A 9398-nucleotide genomic window follows, 5' to 3' on the forward strand; every position below is an offset into this window, starting at 1 on the left:
GTAGGGTGGTGTGGGGGCCCTGTCACCATGTCTGGTGTAGGGTAGTGTAGGGGCCCTGTCACCATGTCTGGTGTAGGGTGGTGTAGGGGCCCTGTCACCATGTCTGGTGTAGGGTGGTGTAGGGGCCCTGTCACCATGTCTGGTGTAGGGGCCCTGTCACCCTGTCACCATGTCTGGTGTAGGGTGGTGTGGGGGGCCCTGTCACCATGTCTGGTGTAGGGTGGTGTGGGGGCCCTGTCACCATGTCTGGTGTAGCCCGAGTTTTCTCTGGCCCTGTCACCATGTCTGGTGTAGCCCGAGTTTTCTCTGGCCGTGTCACCATGTCTGGTGTAGGGTGGTGTGGGGGGCCCTGTCACCATGTCTGGTGTAGGGTGGTGTGGGGGCCCTGTCACCATGTCTGGTGTAGGGTGGTGTGGGGGCCCTACACCAGACATGGTGACAGGCCCCGAGAAAACTCGGGCTAGTATTTTACCAGACCGCGATGTTACAATTCAATACGATTTAAATGACAATTAACCAAATGTGTTACCTGTATACCCAACATAATTAAGGGCAAATCTCAGGTAAATCTCAGGTAAATCTCGGGTAAATTTCGGGGTAAATCCCGATGGATATTGAAGTTACACAGCGAGTGGTTGTTGTGTATGGTATTTCTTTCTCTCTTGTTAATTATTTTTCAAAAGTTACAAAAAGAAAACACACACACCACACACACACTTGTGTTTTTTTTTCTCAAAAGTTACAGAAACACTTAGAGAAAATACGAGGTTTTTTTTCATATAACATCATCAATCAGTATCCCCCATGTCTGGTGTAGGGTGGTGTGGGGGCCCTGTCACCATGTCTGGTGTAGGGTGGTGTAGGGGCCCTGTCACCATGTCTGGTGTAGGGTGGTGTGGGGGCCCTGTCACCATGTCTGGTGTAGGGTGGCGTAGGGGCCCTGTCACCATGTCTGGTGTAGGGGCCCTGTCATCATGTCTGGTGTAGGGTGGTGTAGGGGCCCTGTCACCATGTCTGGTGTAGGGTGGTGTAGGGGCCCTGTCACCATGTCCGGTGTAGGGTGGTGTGGGGGCCCTGTCACCATGTCTGGTGTAGGGTGGTGTGGGGGCCCTGTCACCATGTCTGGTGTAGGGTGGTGTAGGGGCCCTGTCGCCATGTCTGGTGTAGGGTGGTGTAGGGGCTCTGTCACCATGTCTGGTGTAGGGTGGTGTGGGGGCCCTGTCACCATGTCTGGTGTAGGGTGGTGTGGGGGCCCTGTCACCATGTCTGGTGTAGGGTGGTGTGGGGGCCCTGTCACCATGTCTGGTGTAGGGTGGTGTAGGGGCCCTGTCGCCATGTCTGGTGTAGGGTGGTGTAGGGGCCCTGTCACCATGTCTGGTGTAGGGTGGTGGTGGGGGCCCTGTCACCATGTCTGGTGTAGCCCGAGTTTTTCTCTGGCCCTGTCACCATGTCTGGTGTAGGGTGGTGTAGGGGCCCTGTCACCATGTCTGGTGTAGGGTGGTGTGGGGGCCCTGTCACCATGTCTGGTGTAGGGTGGTGTAGGGGCCCTGTCACCATGTCTGGTGTAGGGTGGTGTAGGGGCCCTGTCACCATGTCTGGTGTAGGGTGGTATGGGGGCCCTGTCACCATGTCTGGTGTAGCCCGAGTTTTCTCTGGCCCTGTCACCATGTCTGGTGTAGGGTGGTGTAGGGGCCCTGTCACCATGTCTGGTGTAGGGTGGTGTAGGGGCCCTGTCACCATGTCTGGTGTAGGGTGGTGTGGGGGCCCTGTCACCATGTCTGGTGTAGGGTGGTGTGGGGGCCCTGTCACCATGTCTGGTGTAGCCCGAGTTTTCTCTGGCCCTGTCACCATGTCTGGTGTAGGGGCCCTGTCACCATGTCTGGTGTAGGGTGGTGTGGGGGCCCTGTCACCATGTCTGGTGTAGGGTAGTGTAGGGGCCCTGTCACCATGTCTGGTGTAGGGTGGTGTAGGGGCCCTGTCACCATGTCTGGTGTAGGGTGGTGTAGGGGCCCTGTCACCATGTCTGGTGTAGGGGCCCTGTCACCCTGTCACCATGTCTGGTGTAGGGTGGTGTGGGGGCCCTGTCACCATGTCTGGTGTAGGGTGGTGTGGGGGCCCTGTCACCATGTCTGGTGTAGCCCGAGTTTTCTCTGGCCCTGTCACCATGTCTGGTGTAGCCCGAGTTTTCTCTGGCCGTGTCACCATGTCTGGTGTAGGGTGGTGTGGGGGCCCTGTCACCATGTCTGGTGTAGGGTGGTGTGGGGGCCCTGTCACCATGTCTGGTGTAGGGTGGTGTGGGGGCCCTACACCAGACATGGTGACAGGCCCCGAGAAAACTCGGGCTAGTATTTTACCAGACCGCGATGTTACAATTCAATACGATTTAAATGACAATTAACCAAATGTGTTACCTGTATACCCAACATAATTAAGGGCAAATCTCAGGTAAATCTCAGGTAAATCTCAGGTAAATCTCGGGTAAATTTCGGGGTAAATCCCGATGGATATTGAAGTTACACAGCGAGTGGTTGTTGTGTATGGTATTTCTTTCTCTCTTGTTAATTATTTTTCAAAAGTTACAAAAAGAAAACACACACACCACACACACACTTGTGTTTTTTTTCTCAAAAGTTACAGAAACACTTAGAGAAAATACGAGGTTTTTTTTCATATAACATCATCAATCAGTATCCCCCATGTCTGGTGTAGGGTGGTGTGGGGGCCCTGTCACCATGTCTGGTGTAGGGTGGTGTAGGGGCCCTGTCACCATGTCTGGTGTAGGGTGGTGTGGGGGCCCTGTCACCATGTCTGGTGTAGGGTGGCGTAGGGGCCCTGTCACCATGTCTGGTGTAGGGGCCCTGTCATCATGTCTGGTGTAGGGTGGTGTAGGGGCCCTGTCACCATGTCTGGTGTAGGGTGGTGTAGGGGCCCTGTCACCATGTCCGGTGTAGGGTGGTGTGGGGGGCCCTGTCACCATGTCTGGTGTAGGGTGGTGTGGGGGCCCTGTCACCATGTCTGGTGTAGGGTGGTGTAGGGGCCCTGTCGCCATGTCTGGTGTAGGGTGGTGTAGGGGCTCTGTCACCATGTCTGGTGTAGGGTGGTGTGGGGGCCCTGTCACCATGTCTGGTGTAGGGTGGTGTGGGGGCCCTGTCACCATGTCTGGTGTAGGGTGGTGTGGGGGCCCTGTCACCATGTCTGGTGTAGGGTGGTGTAGGGGCCCTGTCGCCATGTCTGGTGTAGGGTGGTGTAGGGGCCCTGTCACCATGTCTGGTGTAGGGTGGTGTGGGGGCCCTGTCACCATGTCTGGTGTAGCCCGAGTTTTCTCTGGCCCTGTCACCATGTCTGGTGTAGGGTGGTGTAGGGGCCCTGTCACCATGTCTGGTGTAGGGTGGTGTGGGGGCCCTGTCACCATGTCTGGTGTAGGGTGGTGTAGGGGCCCTGTCACCATGTCTGGTGTAGGGTGGTGTAGGGGCCCTGTCACCATGTCTGGTGTAGGGTGGTATGGGGGCCCTGTCACCATGTCTGGTGTAGCCCGAGTTTTCTCTGGCCCTGTCACCATGTCTGGTGTAGGGTGGTGTAGGGGCCCTGTCACCATGTCTGGTGTAGGGTGGTGTAGGGGCCCTGTCACCATGTCTGGTGTAGGGTGGTGTGGGGGCCCTGTCACCATGTCTGGTGTAGGGTGGTGTGGGGGCCCTGTCACCATGTCTGGTGTAGCCCGAGTTTTCTCTGGCCCTGTCACCATGTCTGGTGTAGGGGCCCTGTCACCATGTCTGGTGTAGGGTGGTGTGGGGGCCCTGTCACCATGTCTGGTGTAGGGTAGTGTAGGGGCCCTGTCACCATGTCTGGTGTAGGGTGGTGTAGGGGCCCTGTCACCATGTCTGGTGTAGGGTGGTGTAGGGGCCCTGTCACCATGTCTGGTGTAGGGGCCCTGTCACCCTGTCACCATGTCTGGTGTAGGGTGGTGTGGGGGCCCTGTCACCATGTCTGGTGTAGGGTGGTGTGGGGGCCCTGTCACCATGTCTGGTGTAGCCCGAGTTTTCTCTGGCCCTGTCACCATGTCTGGTGTAGCCCGAGTTTTCTCTGGCCGTGTCACCATGTCTGGTGTAGGGTGGTGTGGGGGGCCCTGTCACCATGTCTGGTGTAGGGTGGTGTGGGGGCCCTGTCACCATGTCTGGTGTAGGGTGGTGTGGGGGCCCTACACCAGACATGGTGACAGGCCCCGAGAAAACTCGGGCTAGTATTTTACCAGACCGCGATGTTACAATTCAATACGATTTAAATGACAATTAACCAAATGTGTTACCTGTATACCCAACATAATTAAGGGCAAATCTCAGGTAAATCTCAGGTAAATCTCAGGTAAATCTCGGGTAAATTTCGGGGTAAATCCCGATGGATATTGAAGTTACACAGCGAGTGGTTGTTGTGTATGGTATTTCTTTCTCTCTTGTTAATTATTTTTCAAAAGTTACAAAAAGAAAACACACACACCACACACACACTTGTGTTTTTTTTCTCAAAAGTTACAGAAACACTTAGAGAAAATACGAGGTTTTTTTTCATATAACATCATCAATCAGTATCCCCCATGTCTGGTGTAGGGTGGTGTGGGGGCCCTGTCACCATGTCTGGTGTAGGGTGGTGTAGGGGCCCTGTCACCATGTCTGGTGTAGGGTGGTGTGGGGGCCCTGTCACCATGTCTGGTGTAGGGTGGCGTAGGGGCCCTGTCACCATGTCTGGTGTAGGGGCCCTGTCATCATGTCTGGTGTAGGGGTGGTGTAGGGGCCCTGTCACCATGTCTGGTGTAGGGTGGTGTAGGGGCCCTGTCACCATGTCCGGTGTAGGGTGGTGTGGGGGCCCTGTCACCATGTCTGGTGTAGGGTGGTGTGGGGGCCCTGTCACCATGTCTGGTGTAGGGTGGTGTAGGGGCCCTGTCGCCATGTCTGGTGTAGGGTGGTGTAGGGGCTCTGTCACCATGTCTGGTGTAGGGTGGTGTGGGGGCCCTGTCACCATGTCTGGTGTAGGGTGGTGTGGGGGCCCTGTCACCATGTCTGGTGTAGGGTGGTGTGGGGGCCCTGTCACCATGTCTGGTGTAGGGTGGTGTAGGGGCCCTGTCGCCATGTCTGGTGTAGGGTGGTGTAGGGGCCCTGTCACCATGTCTGGTGTAGGGTGGTGTGGGGGCCCTGTCACCATGTCTGGTGTAGCCCGAGTTTTCTCTGGCCCTGTCACCATGTCTGGTGTAGGGTGGTGTAGGGGCCCTGTCACCATGTCTGGTGTAGGGTGGTGTGGGGGCCCTGTCACCATGTCTGGTGTAGGGTGGTGTAGGGGCCCTGTCACCATGTCTGGTGTAGGGTGGTGTAGGGGCCCTGTCACCATGTCTGGTGTAGGGTGGTATGGGGGCCCTGTCACCATGTCTGGTGTAGCCCGAGTTTTCTCTGGCCCTGTCACCATGTCTGGTGTAGGGTGGTGTAGGGGCCCTGTCACCATGTCTGGTGTAGGGTGGTGTAGGGGCCCTGTCACCATGTCTGGTGTAGGGTGGTGTGGGGGCCCTGTCACCATGTCTGGTGTAGGGTGGTGTGGGGGCCCTGTCACCATGTCTGGTGTAGCCCGAGTTTTCTCTGGCCCTGTCACCATGTCTGGTGTAGGGGCCCTGTCACCATGTCTGGTGTAGGGTGGTGTGGGGGCCCTGTCACCATGTCTGGTGTAGGGTAGTGTAGGGGCCCTGTCACCATGTCTGGTGTAGGGTGGTGTAGGGGCCCTGTCACCATGTCTGGTGTAGGGTGGTGTAGGGGCCCTGTCACCATGTCTGGTGTAGGGGCCCTGTCACCCTGTCACCATGTCTGGTGTAGGGTGGTGTGGGGGCCCTGTCACCATGTCTGGTGTAGGGTGGTGTGGGGGCCCTGTCACCATGTCTGGTGTAGCCCGAGTTTTCTCTGGCCCTGTCACCATGTCTGGTGTAGCCCGAGTTTTCTCTGGCCGTGTCACCATGTCTGGTGTAGGGTGGTGTGGGGGCCCTGTCACCATGTCTGGTGTAGGGTGGTGTGGGGGCCCTGTCACCATGTCTGGTGTAGGGTGGTGTGGGGGCCCTACACCAGACATGGTGACAGGCCCCGAGAAAACTCGGGCTAGTATTTTACCAGACCGCGATGTTACAATTCAATACGATTTAAATGACAATTAACCAAATGTGTTACCTGTATACCCAACATAATTAAGGGCAAATCTCAGGTAAATCTCAGGTAAATCTCGGGTAAATTTCGGGGTAAATCCCGATGGATATTGAAGTTACACAGCGAGTGGTTGTTGTGTATGGTATTTCTTTCTCTCTTGTTAATTATTTTTCAAAAGTTACAAAAAGAAAACACACACACCACACACACACTTGTGTTTTTTTTCTCAAAAGTTACAGAAACACTTAGAGAAAATACGAGGTTTTTTTTTCATATAACATCATCAATCAGTATTCACAACATTACAATTTGTATCTAATCAAAATAAGTATGAGATGATTTCCTCAGAAAAATGTGGTAATATTATAATTATAAGCAAATCATAACAATTAATTAAAAAGTTAATTATCTTAAACTAAATGAATATAAAAAAAATCGTCTTCACTCATCAATTCCATTCAAAACGCATTGACAACTCGAAGAGGGGCTTGGGGCATTCTGTTTGAAATGAGACGAGAGGGAGGGGGCTTCTTTGAATCATGAATCATTCCGACATTATTTTGAAAAAAAAAAAAAAAAGTATAACGATAATGAATCGATAGTTTCTTAAAGCTCCGAATCTTTATATAGATACATATAGATGAAAATTTATAAGGTCCAAATGGGATTTTATTATTTTAAAACATATCAAAATTTAATTTGGTATAAATCTGTCAATGAATTCACCCTAAAGAGATATCTTGATTTAAAACAATGCCTGTTGTCAGGGACCCCCACGTCATTGGTAAGAACTTAATGAGGTATTGTCGATACAAGTTTCGAAGCCCCATAGCGCTGTTTTATACAATACCCAATATATCATTATCTATACCGGACGGTTGTAAACGCGAGATATATTATTATATTAGTCAGATACGGTCGAATACTCAACGTTCTACACTACAATGGGTTTCTTAAACCTAGATATAGGGGCCAAGCTAGAACCTTAGCGTAAGGGACGCTTGGTACACAATGTAACAAAATTCATTTGAAAGGAACCTCTGTATAAAGGTCACCTTGCTATAAAGGTCACTTCAAATTCAAATTCATTTATTGTCTCAACACCTATACAGGTATACAGATAGACTACAAAATACAATACATGTAAATTTACAATAATATGAAATTTGGTGAACATGCGTGGATATACAGAGGGATGAAAGTATCATAAAGATGTAAACTTATATTTGAATTAAAATATCTACTCAGGGGAACATACGAAATTGATTTTTTTGATAAAGTTACATAACTTTTTTCACTAGAATTGGTTTTGTGGGTCACCTGACTATAAAGACCACATGTCTATCAAGGTCACCTGTCTATAAAGATCACCTGTCTATAAAGGTCACTTGGCTATAAAGGTTACCTGGCTATAAAGGCCACATGTTTATAAAGATCACGTTTCAATAAAGGTCACTTGGTTAAAAGGGTCACATGGCTAATACAAAGGTCACATTGCTATAAAGGTCACATGTCTATAAAGATCAATTGACTATGTACGTCACCTGTCTATAAGAGTACCTGTCCATAAGGGTATCCTGACTATAAATAATACCTGTCTAAAAAGGTCACCTGTCTATAAAGGTCACCAGTCTTAAGGGGCTATTTTCCTTTGTCTGTTTCAGTGAAAATTTCTGTTGGTTCATTTTGCTGTCGGGTTTGGTATTTCATTTCTTGTTGACTGATGTGACGTACAATGTTAATTCCATGCCCTCTAATTAACTTATTACGGGGCATTAATCTGAGAAAATATGGTGACTGGTATTATAACTTTTACTACTTGGGGAAAAACTTAACATTAGATACTCTTTCGTTTCCAAATGCATAATTAACGATCTGATTAGAATCAGCTGTTACATGGCTACGTTTACTGTGAACTTCTCCTGACATATAATACTTAGTAAACGTAGCAAGTAACAGCTGATTTTAGTCAGGTCGCATAATTAATGCTTGTGTTTATGAATGGATGATGCTGTTATAGAGATATGACATCATCGCCTTTTCATCCGCTTCGTGTTTTCGTTCGTTTCCGTCAGCTGTCTGTCACGAGCAAGCTCCACCTATAAATACCCGCCACGGTATCAAACAGAGTCCAACATCTTTTGTCTTATTCACAAATATATCAGCACACGTGTTGTGCTGTACAAGTGTACACATATGTGTAATCCTGGCAATTTTAGTCGATATATCGCTTAAAAATATCACGTTTGTTATTTTAGATTCAACAGGAGACGCATTTTTGCCGTTAAAATATGTGCGTCACATTTTAAAATTTCTTACCTTGTAATTAACGGGAAATATCAACGGAGAATCTTACTAAAAACCGATACCAATAATTATATTATATAGGACTTTTAAACGAGGTTTGATATACGAAGTTTTCACGATACTGCATAGCCACTTCTGGATCCCCGAAATTATTGTTAATTAATATTACGGCCTTTTGTTTTGGTTGGACGAGGCTTAATTTTTTTAATTACTAGAGACGACTGATGTTGAAAATCGGATGTCTGGAATTACAAAATTCTAAGAAGGATTTAACAACAACAACAACAACAAAAGTTGAAGTGGAGTCCATCGATCTTGAGATCGGAGATAGGCATTGGGTTCGAGTCTGAAACTGGGCCAAGTGCGACGCCGGTACACCTCGTTAACTCGAAGTCGTCGGGATCGTGAAAAAAAATCTATTTCTTTTCAGGTATTGACGATCTATAACATAACTCATCTTTGGGAAGAAAGTTGAAGCCATCTTCCCATTTATATATATAATATTCACTCTCCGGACTTAGATTATATCTAATTTTATAAATCTTCTCTGAACGGTTAGTATCGTTACATATTATGACTGAAGGAATCTAAACTTTTTGTAGACCCACACACTCCTGTTTGTATAAAGAACACATCACTATTTGAGGATATAGTTCATAAATCTAGACAAATGACAAATTAAGATCGGTTTGTTCAGGGAATGTCGCTGATTTCTTAACAATACATTACATCGCTGGCTGACAATGCCCATATTTGTCTAACTGGCTGGGTCAAAGGGCGATAACTTTAAATCGCGTAGCTACATGACGACTGTGAGGTTCATCAGGCTACATTTTGTAAACACACCTAAATTATCGTATATAACCAATTTAGACCGATTTATTTCCTTGCCACAACTAACCGCTGTATTTTAGAAATTCG

Source organism: Pecten maximus, chromosome 17, assembly GCF_902652985.1.
Source record: "Pecten maximus chromosome 17, xPecMax1.1, whole genome shotgun sequence".
NCBI lineage: Eukaryota > Metazoa > Mollusca > Bivalvia > Pectinida > Pectinidae > Pecten > Pecten maximus.